Source organism: Myotis lucifugus, unplaced genomic scaffold, assembly GCF_000147115.1.
Source record: "Myotis lucifugus unplaced genomic scaffold, Myoluc2.0 scaffold_0, whole genome shotgun sequence".
In the NCBI taxonomy this organism is placed as follows: domain Eukaryota; kingdom Metazoa; phylum Chordata; class Mammalia; order Chiroptera; family Vespertilionidae; genus Myotis; species Myotis lucifugus.
The window spans coordinates 63,342,552-63,365,335 of record NW_005871048.1 but is presented as its reverse complement, the minus strand read 5'-3'; positions in this window follow the sequence as shown (position 1 = coordinate 63,365,335).

Here is a 22,784-nt window from a genome sequence, read left to right as displayed (position 1 = left end):
TGAATGAAAGTAAATAGAAAAAGGGACATGAGAACTGGAAGGAAGTTTGGTCAACAAAGAAATCAGAATTTAGAAGGAGTGCCTTTCAAGAGGAAATGGGCTGATCAATCACGTGGCCCTGTAGGCACTGTTGACATACCAGGCAGAGATGAGCATCAGGGAATTAGAAAATAGGCCTCAGAGTTCAGAATTAAAGCTGGGCATTATCTGCACAGAGCAGTCACGCCACTAGCATTAGAAAGCACACAACTATAGAAAATGACTGAGAAAAGGAGGAAAACCTCCCAATAAACATGGCAAGAACTTTCAGAAAAGCAGAAACCCAGGAAAAGACATGGCCTTAATGAGGAGTAGTCATTGGGTTCAAAGCTGAAGACAGGATAAGAAAGGAACTATTGAATATAGCCTCAGAAAGATGCCCATCACCAGGGAGGTCTCAGTGGAGTTGTTGAAACCAATTCCAAGGATCTGGATTAAATGAACTGATAAGAAGTGAAGGCAACAAGTATAACATAATCTTGGGGAATTTGTTAGTGAACAAGAAGAGATCTCTTGAGAAGACAGCAGGGTCTAAGGGACATTTTAAAATAGGTGTATTTGGACATGTTTGTAAGTAAAGGGGAGAGAGCCGATGAACAGAAAGTGATTCAGAGAATCAAATAAAAAGGGAACAGGACAAAAGGATAGACACAGGAAAGTTGCCTTAAAATGACGGGCAGTAACTTCTAAACTGAAGGAAAGAAAAGAAAACATGGGGAGAAGACCTGAGATAGAGAAGTTGAGAGAGACCAGATTAGAGTGTTTTAAGCTTTCAGTAAAGTAGAAAGGCCATTTTAGGGTGTGAGAAGGATAAGGGCCACTTTCCTGCAAAAAAAAGTAAAAAGTTTTGAAGCCATCAGTATGTGGGATGGAATTTTTAAAACAGAGAATCAGATACTAATAAAGGATTGCTGATCCAAACCAATGGTTTGATTAAAACTAGCCTCTTCTCGCTCACCACTCACTCCATTATTAATATCAGTTTTTCAAGACTAACTAGTTGACATTGGGTTGTGACCTTTTTCAGAAGTGCTTGCCAATTTAGGAAGAGCAGAGAAAGCAGATAGAGCTTTACCTTGGGCAGTCACTTAGCAAAGTAGCTACTGCAGATGTAAGTCAGGGTGGAGAGAGAGACCATGGAAAAGAGACAGTAATCTTTAAGTGTTGACCACTGGCCATGAAATAAGACAATAAGAAGTATCACCTTCTTATGAGTTCTTCATGAATCTGTCAGTATAATAGTCAAGGTCTTTTTATTCTGTGTCCTTGAGTGCAAACACACAAGAATGAAGAAAGAGGATATTTTTAAAAACTTATATTTATTGTTGAAAGTATTACAGATGTCTCTCTTTTTTCTCCATTGACCTCCTCCATCACATTCCCACCCCTTCCCCAGGCCTTCACCTAACTATTGTCTGTGTCCATAGGTTACACATATATGCATGGGGAGGGGGGATTAATCAAAGAGGATATTTTTAAATGCCAAAACCAGCAGCAAAATGGTGTGATTTTGTTTATTGCTGAATTGGGGAGAAAAAATTAAGAGTGCTTATATATAGGCTTCTAACTCAATGCTAGGGATGATTAAGTGCACAGAGATGCCAGGTGGAGGGGGAGAGGTGACAGATAAGAACCAGAAAGTGGAGTCCTAAAGAAAGGTGCCAAAGTCCCTCATGTTGGTGGAATAGAGAAATGCAAAACAGAGTTTCAAACAATCACAGGCCAAGCAGGCTTGTTCAGGAGACTGCTTCTGTCCAACTTCTAATCTAGTATTCCCTCCGGTGCTATTCCCTCTGTTCCACTGGTGGTGATGTCACTTTCCTGATTGCTGAACTGGGGAGAAAAAACGGAGAGTGCTCATACAGGCTTCCACCTGCTCCCTCTAGAGTGCTGGCTCTTCCTGATATGTAAAACACCATCTCGGTGGCTGTTCCATGGATGGGGCATGGCTGGAATCAAGCACTTTCTGCAACTAGGCAAGTAACTGGACCCAATCCTGGGGTTCTGGTCCATTTGACTCTCACACTGAACTACATCCTCCAACTTGGTCATTATCAATCATTTTACCCTCCATCTGCCATTCCAGAGGGAGGAAAAAGAAGGGTTTATTTTTACTGACACTTCTGGGAGATCATACAGTTTCCTGAAACTTCCTCATGTCTGCAATGCCTCTGGTTTGTTTCAGTTATAATCTGAATCTATAAAATGATCTCACTGAGAAATCCTTGTTAATTCTTTCCATGACTCCTTCATATATGTCATGAGCTTAATCTGGGAGTCATAACTGTTGAGTTCTCTAATGAATAGCCAGCCATTGCAGACCATACAGAATAAGTTGGATCCAATTCTAATAGCTGAGTAAAGTTTGTCAGTGATAGAAAATTCTAATTCCAGACTAGTTCTTGAGAGGAAAAAACAACACACATGTGTGAATGAGGATTAAACTTAGTCACATTTTTAGATCAGAAAAGAATATTGAAGTCTGGACCCAAGAAATTTAAATTTAGTGTGATGATTAAAGAAGAAATTTTCACAATTTAATGGAAAATTCCTTGTGTAGGTCCCAATTAGGCCCTTACTCTGAAAACACGGATTTATAAATATGTTCTCACATGTCACACTGGCCATGCCCTAGTTCCACATAAGGGAGTGACTTCTATGTGATTGTCTTTATTCCTAACTAGAAAGGTATAAATTCCAATCCAATGTTAAATTAAATTTATATTGTATGTGTGAGTCTTTGGAACTCTCGGCCAGTGAAACTGTTGCTATAGTAACTAATGCACTTCCAAAGAAGGAAAACTGTGCACCAATATTTTCCCCTCAAATGGTAAAATTAAACTAAATAATAACAGATCATGGTCATTTCATTAAACAGTTGTTCTCTTCCAAATGGTATTACAAATCTCACACACTTCTTTGAAATTGAGAAATAAAATCCTCTTCCCTCATTCTTGAGTGCTGTCACTCCAGGACAAAGAATAAAAAGACCTTGAATAGTACACTGAGAGATTCATGAAGAACTCACTAAGCAAACTTAGGTGATATAATAGATTGCATTGTATGCTATGTCTTTAGTGGTCTTTTGTTTTATGAGATATCAAATTGAATAATAATGATAATGGTAATAGTGGTAGTAATAGTCACCTCACAAATTAGGGAAACACCTACACAGAATATTTAGGCACTAAAATTATCTTAATTTCTATTTAAGCTCTAAATTTCAGGAACCTAAATGAAATCATGGACCACAAAAACATTTCTATTCAGCATATACCAGTGAACATCCATAAATTAATTCATTTCCCCTTAATTTGTTTTGCTGCTGTTTTTGGAGTTAAAAAAGTTTTAAGTATACATTTCTTAACTGAGCTTATTAAATCATTTTTTTTCTCTTTAGTCATGTTGAATCAGTGTGGTATGAAGGGCTAAAGTAAATTTATAAACTTCCATTTAATAACTTGTATATTGTAAAGATTGCTGAATTATATATGATAAAATGAGGGAGCCAGTCAAATGTTAGAATTAGATTGTGGTTAATTAAATATGTCCTTCTCTAAGAGTCTACAATAAACAAGTTTATGTCTAACCCTGAGATTTAATGAAAGCATAAAGTCTTCCTAAAGCTCAATAGTAATTCATTTGATCTCCTCACTGTTAATCTAGTGTCATCATTTTTTTGCCACTTAGAAATACCTTCCAAAAATATTGGAAGCATTATGCTTTATTTTTTTCTGTATCCACTTTGAAATCTGTGGAATAAAGCTATATATATATACTTCTTAGTAATCATTTCTGTTGGCATCAGTAACAGGAAAATAAACAATGTGAAGTAAACAGAAATAGGGGGAAATAAAACAGCATATCAAAGAGTGTGAAAATATCATCTTTCTTTTATTAACAACTCCAGAGCAAGAGATGAAGTTCTTTGAACCAAATATTATAGGTATAACTTCAGACACTAAAGCAGTGATAAAAGAATATAACACAAAGAGAAGTGAGCTTTAGATACCAAACAGATGGATGATACACAGATGTTCCTAGAACAGCTGCTATAACAATAATAGTTGAACAGTCTTTGGGAAAATTTAGGCAATTGCTTTCCATTTATCGAATGAACTGTATTTAAGACTTAGATCTAATTAATATTGATATTGCATTCCTGCGTGTGCCTATTATTCAATCCAAAATGCAATGAATTGGACATTCATTTCAAAATGTCTATGGCTTATAACAATAAAGATGTTCAACCTCATGGTCACTGCTGTCATTATCAGCTTATGTCCTTCACTGATCACAGCTGGCCACAGCTTTTCTGGGAATGAGTCTACCGCAAATGTTGTTGATTACTACATCCAGCATTCATTTGGCATGATGGATGGTTTCCAGTGCCATGTGAAAACCGTGTACCTGGGCTCCACTTTGGGGCGATCCAATCCATCAGAAATCCAGCCAAGCCCAGAAGACATTTTGGGTTTTGCCACACAGCCTGGAGAACTGACAGCTGATGGAGGACCAAGACTCCACTTTAATGAGTCTCCTTGGTCTTGAATCCATCACTGCCAGACTGACAAACATCAAAACTCGGCACCCTCCATTAGAGGCTGTTGAACCTGTAAGTCTGCATGGGGTAAAGAACTCCAGCCTGGATGTTTGTAATAATGGAACCTTCCTGAGCTGAGCTGCAAGATGGGATGCTATATCTGCCTGGCCAATAAGAACCCTGAGGATTAAGGCATTAAATACCGCCTTTTCCATACTTCTAGCAGATACAAGTAATTATTAAAATTGTGGTTTCTAAGAGTTTATCAGGATTTAAATACCAGGTACATAAACAAAGCATAAAAATTCATACATGTAAATTATCTGTGTGGAAATTGATATCTATAGAAATTATTGCAAACACAGCACAGGCCTACTCAGGATGATCTGGACCCTAAACCAAAATTGACCCTTTACAGTAGAAACAGCAATTGTGGATAGTCTAGTGATGAAATGAGACCACCACGCCATGGTCTGCCATGGAGACAGACAAGCACTGGTCACCAATATCCATGCGCTTCTCAGCATGTCTCTGTCCCTTTGCCAGTAGCAGGAGCTGTGGACATTCTGGAAAATGCACTATGTGTAGGGATGCAGTGGGCCACTTCCAGGTTGAGGCATGGAAGAGTGGGTGTGGGTTTTCCACCCTCTTGTCTCCTGCTGTAGTGATCTCCATTTTGAGATAATGGTGTCACAAAATGGTGATGCTTCTGGAACCTAGGTCTCTGACTACTACCAACAACCTGCATTGGATGTTGTATGGGCAAGAAAAAAAGTGTATGTATTGCCAACTGAAATATTTAAATTAATTTGCTACTCTTGTATAACCTAACCTTACCCTGACAGAGATGTTAATAGTAAAAAGTGACCCTTAGGCAAACAATTGACATGTTCTGTAAAATGATGGTAGGTGATGTCTGACTGCTAGAGTATGATGATGGGTAATCCCAGCACTAATTATATTAAGAGCACAATGCTGAGAAGTAGATGTAGGGCCTCAGTCATGGAACCTTTTTGAAGCAGAACTTCATGGATGGGTATATAAGATGTCATGACTAGAACAGGGAATTGCAATGAGGCAATATGGTCATAGAAACAAGAGAGTTGGTTGTTTATTGGAATAGGGATATAATGTAAGATTAGAACCATCTAAGCTACTGAAATAAGGCTCTGAAAACACTTTATGACTAAGAATAAGCTTTTTACCAACGCCTGAACAGGGATAAAAACACCTGTAAAAATCTAGAAATCCCAGCTCTGAACAAAGGAGTTTATTCTGAGGCAGAGTTCTGGAAATTAATTGAAAATTTTAAATAAAGGAGTTTAAGCAAGGCTCATATGATGATCAATTCAATGTTTATCATTAAAATGATCACATAATAAAATGATGGTGAGTCAGTCCTCTCATGCTGGGTTGATTCTCATAGCTAATGAAAAAGAGTTCCAGGTAGCAGAGGTTTGTTCAAAGCCAGCTTTGTGCCTATTAGTGTTACTCAATGAAAATCAATTCATAAAATTTCTTTGTTTCTATATATTTTTAAATGTGTTTTTAAAAACATCTGATTGCCTTTTGAAATGTGGCAATGTGTAAAAAAAATGTCTTTACCTATTGGCTTGGGCAAAGGCAAATAGCAGCTTTCATCCTTGTGCATAAAGCATGAATTTTGTTTTAGCCAATAATTCTGAACATGCCAAAAAACAAAATCAGAAGTAACAGAGTGATTGAGGTTTAGACTTTGCCCAGATACAAAATGGTTTTGCTAAATTTGGAATCATGAATGGAATGGAATTCAGCAAAATACCCACTTTGGTCTTTAAAATATTAAATCTGCAATTTGACAGATGTGTTTTCTTTATGAATTAGGTCTGTCGTGTTATTGATAGGACCATATCTAGTTTTATGAGCCACACTTTAGATGATTGATGAAAGCAGGATTGCCAGTGAGAAAGGCACTCAGAGATTTAGAAAGAGGAGGTACACATGAAAAGAAACTGGAATTTCATACGGAAATAAGTCTTCTGGTCAGAAGATCAATTCTCTGGACATCTACTTTGACCATTATCTTGACCAAGTAACCACCAAATTTTTGACCCAAATTGATGATTGAAGCAAATGTAAGAGGCTATCAATCAGTTAGTTAAAACAGTAACTTGCAAAAAATAAAGCGTTTAGTGTATTACCACCTATAGTTTCACTAGGTCTGTGCCAAAAAAAAATTTTTGTTTGATTTAATTTAATCAGTTGGCTAGATATACAAAATCATTTAGAGTTCTTTCTTGTAGTATGTGTTCTTTTACTGATTTAGTAAAAAAAAAGAATTAAGTTATTTTATTCTTTGTGAATAGGGGCAATATTTTATGCATCTGTCTTTCAAGCTTAAACATTAAACTGTCACTTTGGTTGTTCAATAACCTGATGGCAAATATATACACATGGTCATACACATCATATACACATGAAGCTTTAATATACCATACCACTTAAATCAAGAGTGCAGAATTTATTGATTTAATTCCATCTTGAAGCAAAGAAAAAATGAGCAGTAATGCTTTCTTACAATTTATCATTGTTTATACAGTTTCCAATTTGTTTATGATTATAACAAAATCCATCTATTTCATGTCAAACTGATAAACAAGTAAGCCAAGAAATTGTTAAGAAAACCAGATCATTTTCAAAAAGCCTGTAGATGAAAACAACAGAAAGTATTTTGTGATTAAATAATTCAATTAAGCTCTTTTAAAGCCATATAGATTATTTTTTTCTAATTATCCCAGTATCAGAATACTTGGGATTTTATTTAAAGTAAGGGGAAAATATATGTGTGTGCATGTATGCTATGTGTAAGACACACACACTCAATTATACACATTCTCCTGACACACTCTATTACCACAAGTTTCCTAAGCAAAGTGAAATCAATTTAGCAGATATGTTCTAGGATATTGTCAAACTTTTATAAAATAATAATAATACAAAAATACAATTAACTATCAAGTCAAATACTGAAATACCTCCTAGTTCACAGGTCGACGCTCTACTACTGAGCCACCGCAGCCGGCCAAAAGCATATTCTTACAGAATATATATTTTTATAGAATGTCAAAGGTGAGACAAGATTTTTACCATTTTCTCAGAAGGGCATTTAACTAGGAGCAGTGACTATATAGAGGTTTGTAATTATTCCCAGGAAATATTACTTTAAGACTTAAAATCAGATGACAGTTTTGGGCACCTGTGCCATGAGGGCTACATTTCATATAAAAGAAATGTGAAAAATAGGGGGGCATGGGAAGAGATAACTTCATTCCTTTACCTTTCACCCAATTGTCTGTGTCTACCTCTAGGTGCTCCTGAATCCCTGGTAATATAAATCGGAGTCAATATTCTTTCATTCAGTCATTGATTCTTTGATTCATTCAAGTAACCAGTATTTATTGCATGCTATTTTATGCCAGGCACTCAGCTGGGATCGACTCATTCAGAAGGTTACCAAAAGTCCTGTCCTCTTTTTCTAGTATTCTAGTGATAGAGGCATAAATAAACATGTGGACTGATAAATAAAAAGATAACTATAATTTATGGTAAGTTCTAGGAAGAAAATATCTGAAATGGACAGTAAGATGGGAACCTAGTTAGCCAAGGTGATCAGAAATGCGTGCTCTGAGACCAGAATATTGAACATGAACAAGCCATGCAATGAGGCTGGCAGAGAACTTTCATCCCCAAGGGTTGACCCTAGCCTTTCTTACCTATTTGTCTTAGAAGATAAATGAGGAATAATTCAGCACACCATCTCTAAGGATAGATTTTCAGAGTTGGACTGTTCCCTGAAAAAATGTTTAGGTATCTTCCCAATGTCACTCAAATGACACCACAAGCCAATTTTGCAGAAATTTTAGTCATCCTATATAATAAAACCCTAATATGCAAATCGACCGAACAGCAGAACAACCACTCGCTATGACGCGCAATGACCACCAGGGGGCAGACACTCAATGCAGGAGCTGCCCCCTGCTGGTCAGTGTGCTCCCATAGGGGGAGCACTGCTCAACCAGAAGCCGGGCTCACAGCTGGCGAGCTCAGTGGCCGTGGCAGGAGCCTCTCTCGCCTCCGCTGCAGGCGGGTGGTAAGGAGCTAAGGATCCTGGACTGCGAGAGGGATGTCTGACTGCCAGCAGGAGGACATTCCCCAAGGGGTCCCAGGCTGCAAGAGGGCGCAGGCTGGGCTGAGGGCTCCCCCACTCTCCCAGTGCACAAATTTTACCAGGCCTCTAGTATGCATATAAATGCATACAGAAAAGTAGATGCCTTGATAGATTCATCATTAAACAGAAAAACAATCCCCCACAAATCTCAATGATCTCTGCAGGATTGCCCAATACTGCCTTTTTCCACTGGATGTACCAAAATTTTGTCTAAAATCTTTCCTCCCTATTCTAGACAAAAAGCTTTCTTATACTACCAGTATTTATTCAATAAATTGTGGTGACTAGCATCCCAAGGTTACCCTTCTGAGCTATGTAACCTTAAGTACTCCTGTTCTGTGTCCTAGGAGCCCTAGATTCCATGCATCTACCTCATGACTGGGTACATGACTGGGTACAGGTAGAAAGACACAAAGGCAGTGAGTTGCTCAGGGGACCCTTGATGGAGCCTACTCCACATAGCCCATTGTCAGCTGCACTTAGCTAAGCCAACCAGCTTTTCTTTCTTGGAAAAAAACTGGGAATAATCAAATAGCAACAAGAGCTGAAGTTGAAATTAGCTGGGTAAGCCAAAGTAATAAAGAGGTTGTGAAGCCCCATGGTATTGGGGGGAAAATAGAGACAATGTTGACACAAAGTAGTGTCAGTAGGAAGATGAATATGCACAAGGAAGGGAAGACCAATAGAGCACATTCATTATGGAATGTTGGGTTGGAGATCAGTAATGTCTAGCTCAGTGGTTCTCAACCTTCTGGCCCTTTACATACAGTTCCACATGTTGTGACCCAAACATAAAATTATTTTCATTGCTATTTCATAACTGTAATGTTGCTACTGTTATGAATCATAATGTAAATATCTGATATGCAGGATGGTCTTAGTGACCCCTGTGAAAGGGTCGTTCGACCACCAAAGGGGTCGTGACCCACAGGTTGAGAACCCCTGGTCTAGCTGCTTGTGTCTTCAGACATGCCTCAGAGTCAGATCCAGCCGCTAATAGGCAAAGATACAAGGTCTCTGTACTTAGGTATCTGGAGCATCCCAGCTTCCCTTATGCACATGTACCTTCACAGCAAGCACCACTTGGTCCTCCCCAGTTACTTAAGCAGGACTGACTAAGACTATTCTTTGGCACAAAGAATGACTAATAGAACTGTGCCCCACTGGGTCAACCTTCCCCTCAGGAACAATGGGACAATGAGCATGGTACCTAGATAGTATCATTGCTGAATCTCCAGAACCTAAGGGAGTGGCTGATACATAGCAAGCACTCAGTGAAAGTTTGTTTAATACAGAAATACCAACCGAAATATTCATTATTTTTAAAGTTTCTCTATTTTCAACCCAATGTCTCCACATAAAAATGTTTAAAAGAAACACAGAAATATCAGTTTATATCACAATTTCTACTAATAATATACCTTCAGAGGACAGAGAAATCAGTTCAATATTTTTAAGTATAAGCAGAGATAAAAATAGTATAACTGAGTTCCAGAGCAAAGTCTAATCTAGTCCATTCCTGTCATGGAACATCCAAAAGATGCCCTCTGCTTTCTCCTCCAGTAACAGGTGGCCTAGTTCCAGCAAGGAGGAAGGAAGGACAGAAGCGAGGGAGGGAGAGAGAAAGATAGGGAAGGAATGAGGGAGGATAAAGGCTCTAAGCCCCCTTCCACTCCACACAGCTTATATTTTCCTCAAATCCTTTCCCCTTTACCACTTGTCTCTCTTTTCACCTCTCTCCTCTGAGAGCTTTGATTGCACAGAACAGAGAGGTTGCACCATTGCCTTTTAATGGCAGCCACTCACCTAGAAGCAGAGGTGTGTGGCCGCATCCTCTCTGAGCTCTCAGACCACTTCAGTCAATTCCCCACTCTGACAATTAAGTCAGGTTGTACACTAACATAAATAAGAAATAAATGGAATATGTAGTGTTTAGATTGGAACAGACACTACTGTTCTTTCTGCCTTCCCTACTTTGTTTCTTGAATATTTTTTGCACAATTGGGGGAAAATGAGAAGGAAAGCTCACCATCTCACACTGAAACAACCCTGCTTTTAGAAGCTACCCCTACATGGATTTGATTACACTAGGAAAGCGAATATTCATAGCTTCAATTTTTATGCTTATGAATTCTATTCATTAAAGAGATTTGGGATTAATTAATTAAGCCTAAGGGTAGTATTTGATGGATAGAATTAAATATAACCACAAGGTATTAAGTAGACCTTAAATGATCCTTACATAACTTGAGAAAAAAACAAAGAATTGCCTTGAGTTCATCTAAGCAATTTCTGCTAGAAGTTAAAAGGTATAGAAATAAGTTGGTAAATTAACATAAACAAAGGTGTATTGGGATATAAGTTGTCATTTTCTTAGCCAAATTCAGTCCTAGAGAACAAGGTCTTCCTGTTAATGGTTAGCATGGTGATTCACTGCAGGTAATAAATAACTGTTAGTTATCCCTTAAACTCTCTGTACCTTGCTCTAATTATTTCATCATGATAAAATCAGTGCTATCTAGCTGTATCCAAATAAAATAATTTAGCTCTCAACTATGGAAAAATTCTTCCAAAGTATTTTATTTCAGAAAAGACAAAGTTGTTTGTTAAAAGAACGTCTTGTTTTTGTTCTCTACATAGATGTATAAATTATACCATAAACAATGCCATTCTGTACAGTTGCAAAATAACAGCAATAAAAAAAAGTCCTCCATATTTATTTTTCCCTCTCGCAGCTTAAAAAAAATGGTCACACTAATTTTTTTCCAAAAAAAACTGCTACTGGGCTTTAATAGCTTGTACAATAAATTACATTTCAACCTAGGAGGAAAATTTGACAGAGTTATAAGCCTTAGAAAAACAATGTTATAATGGAGAGTTTGGTAAATTGTGTTAAAAAAAAATCCAACAGAATAAATTTGAAAATCTAATTGGCTTTATTAAGCAATACATGAATTAGGCAGCATCCCATTTAGCAACGAGAAGGGCAGTCCGAGGGTTGGACAAATGGAAGGTTTTTATGGGCAGAAGAGTGTGCAAGGGATTTATTAGCAAAAGAAAAGGATTATTTTTAGACCATGGCATCTTCTTTTGGGGAAAACAGGTAAAAGGTGGCAATATTTTTATCAAGTAGCTTAACTCTTCTTCCATTGTGGGATAAGGACCCATGTGACAGATGACCTTCCTGGAGCTTGACCAGAAAATCCCAAACTGGTTAATTAAGATTATATTTCTGGGAGAGGTTGAAAGTGAAATTAAATCAGTATTACATCTAGGTTTGTTACATGGTCTTTAGCATAAGTGACGCCATTTGGGGCCTGTCCTTTTCTCTTTAACAGCTGTTAGCTACAACTGTGCCACAGTATACAACAATTATGAGAATGAGGAATAAAAAAATGATGTGTGCATTTTCTCAGTTTATCTGGAAAAGTATGTACAAATTATAAATCTTCACAGAGCTCCTTTGGTTCTATGCGTGCATATATAATGCTATCCATGAGTATAGCTCCTTAAATATATACCACAGGGAAGAATAGGAGAGTAGTAAAGCATCATACAGTATTTAATGTTTTCCAAATAATGACCTCTGGCTTTTGAGTTGGATAAAGCAATGGTAAGACAGTAGATTAATGTAAAAACAAAAAAACAAAATAATGACAACAAAACAAATCTCCCTTGGAAGGTCAAGTAGCTGGGATTAGTACGATACTTCTCATTGGCAATCTGAATTTATATTTCTTGCTTAACCAAGAAGAATTTTTCATACTGATTCCAAAGTCTTGCACAAAGTAAGCCACACACTACCCCGCTGTGGCAGACTATAATAGCCAAAGGAGGTTGGCCACAGGCAACCCAAGGCAGGGGTGGGTGCCATGAGTAAGAAACATTTCTGGCACTCCCTAAAAATTCCTAAATTAACTTTGAATCACAAATAGAGGTGTTTTCTCAGTAGTCCACAGGGCTGGGTAGAACAGTTTGTCCTGGTCTTACCCTAGAGGCAAATTGCATAGGGTCCCCTGTGGCTACACCATTCACTGACTCTATGACTTTGGGCGCTATGCTTGAATAAGTCTTTTCATCTGGTTGCAATATGGCTATGATACAGCTTATTTTCCTGTGTATGTTACTTGCTGTTGAGTGGGCCCCAGCCCCTGGCGACAATGAATGAGTGATGTCCACAATATTCTGTCCTCAACAGCCCTACTCAGCTCTTATAGACTCATGCCTAGGCTTCCTTTATGGAGTCAATCCATCTCATATTTGGTCTTTCTCAGCTCCTGCTGAGTGGTAGGAGTCATGGGGAGGGAAAGAGAGGTCAGAGAGGCAGTGGACTTCTCACATGGGGAAGAGAAGTGAGCTTCTTATAGGAGAAAGGAAACAATACAAACAAAGAAGTTCCTAGAGAGATAAAAATGACTTTGGTAACTAGCTAATATTGAAGTGCTTCAGGAAAGCCTGGAGGAGTAGGAGGAGAGAGGACAAAAAATTAGAAACATTACCCAATGTCAGGAGAGGATTGGGTAGATAAAAGGATTGCAAGAAATTCCAGAATTTTGCTCTATTCTATGGTTACTGAATACTAAGAATGCATCCTCCTTTACCTCATCTTACCTACTCTTGGGTTTTGTTTGTGTATTTTTCCTCCCAATGACTATGGTGAAAAAATAAATTAATTATTTTGTATGCTGAGTTTCATGTTTCTTCAAGCCACACACCAATTCTCACTAAGCCTCCAAGTTATCTTCATTTTACATAAATCACATACCAAAACACACACACAAAAAAATGAATTTTTTATTTTTTGCATAAACAGGATCACACTATACATATATCTATTTTTTTTAACTTGATAATGTATCATGGATATCTTCCCATACCAGGATTAATAGACTTACCCCATTAAACGTATTTTTTCTTACTGCATAGTATTACATAATGTATGTAGACCAGAATATATTTACATTGTTTCTTCATTTCTCTTATTACAAATACCAAAGTGCATGTCCTAGTAAATGTATCTCTGAGCTTATGTGCAAGTATAATGAAAAATCTGACCCATTCTGGTTGCTGAGAGCTTTCAGGCCTCATAACCCCCTCTTCCCTCTGGTCCAATCTGGAGGATTTCATTCTAATCTTAATCTTTTAACTTTTTAATTTTAATATTTTAACTTTTTCTGTAGGTCCATATTTTAATTTTATGTAATTAAATTATTTAGCTCTTTCATTTCTTTTTTCAATATTTAGTCATGTTTAGGAAGGAGATCTGCTTCCTAAAATTATAAATTTATCTTCCTATATTTTCTTTTCAAATGTTTATAGTTTCATTTTTTACATTTATATATTCAATTTATTTGAGAGCAACATTTAAATATACTGTGATATAGTAATTTATTTTTCCTAATGAATGCCTAGTTATCTTAATACCACTTATTAAATAATCTGAATTTTCTGTGCTAACTTGAAATATCAATGTTATCATATACAAAATTCCCTTATTCCAAACATACAGACACACTGCACACCCATACATATACAAACTCATGTTTCTGTACTTTGTGTTTTTTTATTAATCTATGTTACTTCTGCTTTTTGAAAATTAAAATAAATCTACCTTTATAATCCTATCTAATTATAGAGAAACATGGTAATTAACCGTAACTTTGCTACCCTTCCCATTGGCTAATCAGCGAGATATGCAAATTAACTGCCAACCAAGATGGCAGCCGGCAGCCAGGCAGCTGAAGCAAACAGGAGGCTTGCTTGCTCCAGTGACGGAGGAAGCCAAGGTACCCGCCTGCCGCAGCCCAGCTCTGAGCTCCAGATGCAACAATGTTGCAATTATAGAAGCTAAACAAACCCAGAAACCTGCTTTCAGCCGCCAGCGGGCTCAGAGCTTAGAGTGCCAGTGATGGCAACAGAGTTTCAATTATAGAAGCTAAACAAACCCAGATACCTGCTTTCAGCCAGCCACGGCCACAGAGCTGGAGCCGGCTCTCAGCTCCAGTGACAGCTATAGAAGGTAAATAAATCCCAGAATAAAAAAAAAAAGAGGCTGGGAGCTTCAGTTGCCCGCCAGCCTGAAAACAGCCCTCAGCCCCTCACCCAGACTGGCCAGGCACCCCAGTGGGGACCCCCACCCTGAAGGGGGTGTGACCAGCTGCAAACAGCCATCAGCCCGTCATCCAGGCTGGCCAGGCACCCAAGCGGGACCCCCACCCTGATCTGGATCACCCTTCAGGGCAAACCAGCTGGCCACCCATGCACCAGGCCTCTATCCTATATAGTAAAAGGGTAATATGCAAACTGACCCTAACAGCAGAAAGACTGGGAATGACTGGCCACTATGACAGACACTGACCACCAGGGGACAGATGCTCAATGCAGGAGCTGCCCTCTGGTGGTCAGTGCACTCCCACATGGGGGAGCTCTGCTCAGCCACAAGCCAGGCTGATGGCTGCCAGTACAGCGGTGGTAGTGGGAGCCTCTCCTGCCTCCTCAGCAGTGCTAAGGATGTCCGACTGCAGCTTAGGTCTGGTCCCGCTGGCAAGTGGACATCCCTCGAGGGCTGCTGGGCTGCCAAAGGGATGTCTGATTGCCAGCTTAGGCCCAATCCCCAGGGGAGTAGGCCTAAGCCAGCAAGTGGTCACCCCCGAGGTCCCAGACTGTGAGAGGGCACAGGCTGGGCTGAGGGACCCCCTACCCCCAAGTGCACAAATTTTTGTGCACCGGGCCTCTAGTATAATTATAATATGTTAGGGCATCTTATCTCACCAGGATATTTTCCACATTTTCATATTTTCTTGACTTGTTTGCAATGAACTTTAACATTCATTTTTCAAATCTATGCAAATTTCTTGTCTTTATTTCTATATCGTTGCTTTCTTAAGTTAACTTTGAAAACTTTATATTATCATCATACTTAGTCTTTCCATCCAGGATGTACAATAGTCCTGCACTTTTTTAGGTTTTCTACAATTTCTGCAATTAATTTACATGTCCTAGATTCTAATAAGTGCATATTTATACACTTTCCTGTTTCTGAATGCAGAATACATATCATAATGAATATGTTTATGGTCATATTTATATGTGTTTTTCCAAAGTAGCATAATTGAATTGTATATAGAATTTTAGAGTCAGGAAAGTGTTGTGTCTCTGTGATAAAACAAAATAGGATTTCTTTACATAGTTTCAAAATATTATTACATATTTTATATATTTTTGTTATTGTTTTTAGTCTATCTGTGGCTGCCTCCACAAGAGTGTAAGGTTAATTTGTTATAAATTATTTAAATTATATTTCTAATCTATTTGGTAATCATTATTTAAAATATTGATAATCTCATTATCATTTAGCAGTCACCTATTTTATGAACTTGATGTGCATAGAAGAGATTTTCTTAAATAAAAATACCTCTTGTACTCTTCTGTTAATTGCACACAGGATTCACACAAATTGCACAAAAATCAATTTGTGTGAATCAATTGACTAATTTCAATGTTATTAACTCAATATTGCAATTAGTGGTATTTGTGTTACAGAACAACAAGTGTTTAAAGAAAGCAGATGCTATGACAAGAACATCAGGGATTTAATGATAAGAACCATCCTCATTAACAAGGCTACTTGTCCCAAGGTCAATGAAGTCAAGTAAATCAGAAGCCAGGATTCTATAATTAGAAGCAGATAAATCCAGTCATTATCAATAATGTGTTAACAATATTAATCTCTTCATAAGGCAGGTTTAACCTGCTGTTTAAGAGAAATGCCTTATATACCCTTTGAAAGTTTATCTTAACTGATGCCATAGGAGAGGTCTAGCACCTAGGAAGCAATTATGAAGTATCAAGACGTTTCCCGATATCTCACAGTCCATGAGTACAAAGGAATTAGGTTAATAGCAACAACCCAGATATCTGAGCCCCCTTAGAAGTTCACTCACCTCTAACAATTTCAGGAGCAGTTTTCTCATATAGAGACATGAATGAACCCACTCAATTACATGTGACTTTCAATGCCTCTGCTATCTGCTTTTGTGGGACTTTGTCTATTGTCTCTCTCCTGGACTACCCTAGGTGCCTGGGAGTCCCTGCAAACAACACATATGCCTGAGGCTGAGCAGGGAGATTCTGTTACTCTTGGGTGTGGGGTTTGGAGGAGGAAGAAATTTTGTTCTATCCTCCTAGGGTCTCTGGCTTATCTAATAATTAAATTTACATAAGACATTAATAAGAGACGATAACTAACTTTAATTACATACATATATATGGGAACCCTACCTACATGAAAGAGTCAGAGACCCCACATACAGTTCAGAATCAGAAAGGTAAAGTGAAGTATACCTGGCATTCTAATCTAAGGATGAGGTAAGGCATCTTGGAGCTTCAGAGGGGGAAAGATCATAGTAGGACAATAAGAACAGCCATTCAGTAATTAGAAGTTGCCGCTGCCCTGTAGATAACGCATAAAAAATTATCTCTGATAATAACTCATATTTTCGGCAAGAATCATTTTAGATACTTGTAGGTAGTTAAGGGAGGAGCAGAAGTTTCTCCTGAGCCCACAGCATCTCAACTGACTTCAGCTCAAAAGAATCCACATGCCAAAGTAGCACATTTTAGGGAGACCTGTTCTTAACCCCTTCAAGGGGGTGAAATTATCTGTTCAGGGGATTGAGGTCTTATGTATGAAAAAGAACACATTTTATGTCACTCAGTTCCATCTCCAGACTTCCTTTTCTATAGGACCGGGCATGAGTTCTGTCTAATAACTATATTAAGTATACCCCTACACCAGGGATTGTGCTAAAAACTACAGATGCAAAGAGGATTAAGACCTAGGCTCTGACTTTCGAAAGCTTATTGTCTAGTAAAGTTTATGCTTATTAAAGAAAATAAATATAATATAGAAATAGACCAAAATTGTCTTATTGCTTCTTGAATATTTGAAGAAGTCACCTCATTTATAATGACCACTGTCTCATATTGTCTTGAATGTGACATTGTTATTTCATCAATATCTGTCCTTTGGTCCCTTAGGAGGCATTACCAGTGATGGTACAATTCAACCTTCAGACTCAAACCTAGACTTGGGCTCTGATATGCAGAAAAGGAAAAGCAAGCTTATCCCATTTATAGGCTAACCCTGAAATCAGGAGTTGCCCAGAGGGGGGAAAAATTATAGTTTGAAATTTCCAATATTTCTATATTCTGAAGTATGTTTCCATTCTAAAATAACCCCTTGATGTTCACATACATTATTTGCCTGGGGTATAATGTTATTAAATAAAAAAAGTAGCAATATCATGCACAAAATGTAAAGAACATAGCTTTTTGTAATCACTTATTCTCTCTCTTTTATGGATATTGTTGATAATGTAGTAGAGAAAAATCCCAGGGATAATCTGCTAGTATCCATTTCCACAGGTAAGGAGATAAGTAGCATGGCCTAGGACTCAATTTTTACCACTCCTCAAACCACTTGTAAGTACTGACTCCAAATCTGTAACATAATAAAAAACCTGGTCTTTGAGGTTTAGATTCTTGGCACAATGGCCTCATCCACATTCCCTAGGCTCTAATTCCTAATCTACAATGCAATTTCTGAAGAACAATTTTCAAAGCTTCATACACATTGGAAGAAAGATTTTCTATTCACTGCCAAATGAAAAGTTAAATACCTTATTGAAATGCAGAGCAAAATCCTTTATCACCAGAGGGCAAGAGTTACTTTCAATACTTTACTTAAACGTACATGTGTTATTACTGTCTGGCACATAAAGTAGCTCAAATGCTCTCTAGATGTTTTCCTCACTTTATAGGAAAAAAAAATGGTCTGTTAATTTTTTTCTTTCTTCCACACAGCACCAAACTCTAAGCATGCCAAACCTCATGCTATAACGAGGCAAAAGATTGGGGTTATTTACATATTTAAATGAAATTCATAATTCCCTCAAATTCTGACACAATTTTTTAAATGTTTCTTTACCTCATATTTCAAAGTCTCCCATGACATATGCTACCTATGAATAATATTTCTCAACCCACATGCGCCAAATATGCTGTGACTGTTCTTGCACTATTAGTCAAGTTCTTCACTAATTCTGCATGACAAAATGTTCCCAACACTTGAAGAAACTTGCAAAATTTCACAATTTTTGAACTATTTTTTCCCTGAAAGCTCACAAAATTAAGTCTTAGTTTTCTTGAGGAAACCAGGAAGCCAAAAGCTGATTAAAGTAGCAAAATTTAATAAGGCCTTTTAACCATAGCCAGAATTGACTATTTTCACTCAACCTTTTGGTTGACTTTGACATTCAACTTCTAGTCCAAGAAAATGTTTTGCCTCTTCGTTGGGCCTTTTTTTTTCTGCTGGCCCCATATGGATAACACTCAACAGCTTTTATTCCAATCCATTTAGCCTTTAATGTTCAATCCAAACTCTAAAGGAATCATGGCCAGCCTAAGGCAAAATACAGAAAAAGGAAATACCTTTGAATTACCTCCTTTTTCCGTCATTCTCTCTTCTAAAATGCCACTTCTACCACCCCTCTTTGCCATATTTGAATACTTCTCTCTGACAATCTCTCCACCTTCTGTCACCCATCTTTCATCCCTTCTCTCAATTCTTCTCTTCCTTTTTTTTGAAATGGACACACACACACACACACACACACACACAGGAGTTCAGATATGGGGTGTGGGGAGCCAACATAGGGTTAAGCCTCAGACTGACCTGTGGGCAAAGTCACAAACAAGTCCCAGCTTAGAGGGCACAGTCCTCTTAAGCATAATTAGGCTTGACCTTATGACACTCCCTAGATCTTATCTGAAAGCTAATGGGCTGAGGGAAGTGCAGCAAGAACAAGAACAAAAATAAGTGAAACTCACAAGAACAAAAACAAGTGAAATTCAAAGAACAGTGTAACTATGTTTACCTCTGACTATAAAATAAAGGCTCAGCATGCCTCAGGATCTTTCTCTGTGGCCTCAGCCAGGCACAGGAAGATCCACGGAGACTAAAGAGAGCTAGAGAGTTCTGAACGCTGTCTCCGTGTAAAACATTCTTCGCCAACTCCTTCCACACCTTTGGGAACCCCTGGCCCGCTGAGGCTGGACCCTGGCAATGGGGTGTTTTTGAGGATGAGGGAAAAGATAAGCTTGGGAAGGAAAAAAGGGGCCAGGTAATGAAAGGCCTTTCATGCCAAGCTGAAGGATCTACTTTTTTTCTCAAAGACAATGGGGAATTACTGAATAATTTACAACATAAAAATAGCAGGATCCTGTGTTAAAAAGTGTAAAAGTCAGTGTTAGGTATAGTATAAAAACACTGTCTTTGAAGACATAGAGACCTAGGTGTGCATTCCAGCTCCCCTTCCTTACCTGTGTGACTTTGGACACATTTAAGGGGTCTGATCTCTACTTCCTCCACTTATAAATGACAATAGAGCCTGCCAGGTTGTAGTGGGGAATAAATGACAGAGGGAACCTAGTTAAAACATTTAATACATTGCCCTATGTGCTGCTTATTCTCTACTGCCCTCCTCCCACTCCTCTACCTCTCATCCACTCTCTACACTCTGTTCCCTGCCCTGTGCCCTAGAAGTTTCATCCTTAAAGACTGAATTGTCCTGAATCCCTTGCTCTCTGCTTCTTAGCCAACAGAAGGCACCAGCAAGAGATGGGAGATGGAGAGAGGTACTGGCGCCTTTCTTCTCCACTCTCTCCCTGCCCCGATGCTGTGGTTCGATGCTGTGGTTCTGATGGTGGCTGCAACTTTTCAATACCAAGGCTTTTCACAGCTCTCATTCTTACAGCGCTCCAGGAGCTTTCTCTCCTCATGTTGCCCTTCGCATTCCCCGCTCTGCTAGTCCCTGGCTGCCTCAACATCCTCTTCCAGTTTCCTTAACCTTGCCACAACTCTGTAGTTTCTCATTCAATCTCTTCAGTTGATCCATCTGCATAGAATTCTATTTCCTGAAAGAATTCCATTTGGTGCTTCTGGCTTATAAAGGGGCAGAGACTACAATGTTCTAGAGAAACTGAAGCAGCAAAACGTGAGGTGGGAATGGCATTCTTCCTTGAGAGCATGCTCTAAAACATGCCATCCAACTCCAAAGCCACATGATTGTTTTTAGCAGTAGCTTTACATGGAGTGTTCATTCTTTTTCCTTAGCATTAAAAGGAATGGTGAGTTGTTGCTAAGCAGGTGACATCAGGTTTATTCTTCACAACCCATTACTTCCTTAAACCAGAATTCTAGAATGCTTTTCATGAGATAAGTAGAACGACTCTACATGTATGTGGGAGAGGAGAGAGTGCATCTGCCGCCATAGTTCTTTTGGTGCCAAAGTCCCTGCAGTGGGAAGACAGCAATCTGGTGTCGCTATTAATATTACAGAAGGAAAACTGACAGGAGAAGAAATTTGCAAACTCCCTAACATCAGAACATAAAACAGTTATGAATTCTTCAGCCACAGTGGTGTTCTCATACTTTGAGAGGGTCTAGGTTAAATATTAGCCTAGATTTTGATTATTTTCACCAGATTTTTATAACATACTATTTTGTGTGTGGGGGGGGGGGGGGATGGAGGCAAAAAAATTCTAAGCCATGTAAGAACTTATAATTCATTAAAGATAAATTCTCTTCAAAATATTCTAGCCAAATATTAGAGTAATAGAACATTTCACAAACTCAAGTATTGTCACTAAAAAGGTGAAAAGATGAAGAGCAAGGCTTTCTTCTTTTACATGAAAAAGGTGGACAATATAAACTTGCACTGATATTTTTGAGGAAGTGTAGTGATAAGATAAGAATTCTTAACATGCCGAAACCAGTTTGGCTCAGTGGATAGAGCGTCGGCCTGCGGACTCAAGGGTCCCAGGTTCGATTCCGGTCAAGGGCATGTACCTGGGTTGCGGGCACATCCCCAGTGGGAGATGTGCAGGAGGCAGCTGATCGATGTTTCTCTCTCATCGATGTTTCTAACTATCTCTCTCCCTTCCTCTCTGTGAAAAATCAATAAAATATATATATAAAAAAAGAATTCTTAACAATGTTGGAGGTTGTAAAAACCTCCAATTGGGCAACTGGATAATTGCTGGAGGTTAATTCCAGCAACTTAACCTGTAAAAGTAGAAAAGAATAGCTACAGGCCAAGGATTCTTTTATCTGTATGTCTAGTTTTTATCTTATAAGTAGGAAACATTGTCTTAGTATCAAACAAATGGAACTTGTTTTAAAAATAAGCAAATAAATAAGGAAAAAAAGATAATTCCAGTTGATCAAAAGATTTATAAAACTATTAAACCAAGGGCTTGTTCCTCACACTGCAAAAGGATGTGCCACTTTCTAGAATGTGCCCCATTAGGGTACAAAAATGTTTTCTAGATCACTAATCACTTGACAGTTGAATTTGGGCCTTGAGGTGAATGTTGACAAGACAGAAACTGAAAACTAAACTTTTGGGATTTGCAGCCAATAATAAGAAATTAGAATTAAGTGTAAGCCTTTCTGGAATTTAAAATAAAAAGGTTGGTGAAAGTAGTGGTTCAAACAACACATAAGGAGAGAGTCTGCACAATGTTTGGCACCACCAGGCACTGAAGGGAGTATTTGATTCAGGTGTGCATACCTCTGAATTCTAGGAACCCTGACTTAAGACACAGTGGTAAGCTTTGGAGGAAGGAGCATGGAGACGCATGCCCATGGCAAGGCAGGACATCACCTAATTAAAGAGCTGTCAAGAGGCTGTTAGCCAGAGGAGTAATGAAAGGTGATGAGCGGTTGGACCCCGGAAGGTGGTAAAGAAGAGAATAGGGATAAATTCTACTTGCTTCCCTCTCCTGTGCACTGATCTCAAAGGAGAGCCATGTTGCACAAAATGACAGGGACAGCCCAAGAAGTTGTGGAGCCAGAAGGTGGCAGCCTTTGCAAACACTGTCAGGAGCAGCAGTCAGTGATGTACAGCCTGGGCCATGCCAGGGAATGTGCTT